Raw genomic sequence first — 1,463 nt, forward strand, 5'->3', positions numbered from 1 at the left:
GAAGAAGGATATCAAAAAAGTATAGTATAGTAACATCTTTGATTAGAGACCAGACCTCTAAGCAATAAGTTCCTGTATTTAATGTAATAATTATTAGCTTTCATATCAAATGGATTTTTTAGTTTTTTGGAATTTAAACATTAGGTACCAGCTATACGGTATAATTAATAAGTTACGTCGCCGTCATCACGATATAAACTATAAATCTATTTTCTTTTTTTTTTTATTAAACATGACCATTATTCTATTGTTTGAATAGTTTTAAATTAGTATCTTTAGTAGTTTAGTAGCTTACAGAGACCAAATGTTGGTAATAATAAATAATAATCCACATTTTAAATTGCCAATTTAAAACCCCTTAAGTTAAAACCATATTATATGATTGTAGTAATAAATTACACCGCTTGATGGCGTTAGTATCATTTAAAATTAGGATTTCACGATTATACAGTCCGGCATGTATTATGGTTCGAAATATATTTTATTCCGCATTTCTACGGTCCACGACTATACGGTGTACGTATTTTATTTTTCGAGAGAATACGGTCCGGGAGGATACTTTCCAGATTTATACGGTCCGTGACAATACAGTCCGCATATTTTGAAATTCCGCGATTATACGGTCCGGCATAATACGGTTCGAAAAATATTTTGTTCCGCATTTCTACGGTCCGGGACTATACTTTTTTGTTCCGTATTTATACGGTCCACGAAAATACGTTCCGAGATTTTACGGCCCCTCATTTATGTTATGTGAGGATAAAAGCACCATTGATTAACCTAAATACATATGCTTTGCGTATTCTTACAAAATATATTTAATATAGTTTTCATAATAAAGTCATTCAAGTATATTATAATGGCATATTATGCTATATACATACCTAAGGAAATGAGTTATTAAAATGTAGTAGGTATACACTCTACCTGGTAAGTTGTTGAACTAATAAATTGAAACAGAAATAATTTTTAACAAAACCATCGCAATTATTGTGAGGTTATACATGCGAGCTTATACATGCGTCCAAAGGAATGTTCGTATGTATGTTTATTGTAGGACTTGAAACCGAAAAAAAATTTTTCGATTTCGGTTTCGGATACAGGTATCGATTTTTTCCGATTTCGGTTTCGGTTTCGGATACCGGTATTGATTTTTTCGATTTCGGTTTCGTTTTCAGATACCGGTATCGATTTTTTCCGATTTCGTTTCGGTTTCGGATACCGGTATTCATTTTTTCCGTTTCGATTTCGGTTTTGAACGGTTTTAACCGGTATTCAAAATCAGTATCGAATATCGGTTTTAATCCCTGTAATTATAATAATTTATAATGACATAAAATACTGGCGTTGGAACCTACTCGCCAGTCGCCAAACATAGCGTGACGTACGATTTAGCGTCTGGTTGCCTGACAAGTATTATAGTATTTGCAATCAATGATATATTTACACTGGAATGATACGTA

Source organism: Acyrthosiphon pisum, chromosome A1, assembly GCF_005508785.2.
Source record: "Acyrthosiphon pisum isolate AL4f chromosome A1, pea_aphid_22Mar2018_4r6ur, whole genome shotgun sequence".
Taxonomy (NCBI): domain Eukaryota; kingdom Metazoa; phylum Arthropoda; class Insecta; order Hemiptera; family Aphididae; genus Acyrthosiphon; species Acyrthosiphon pisum.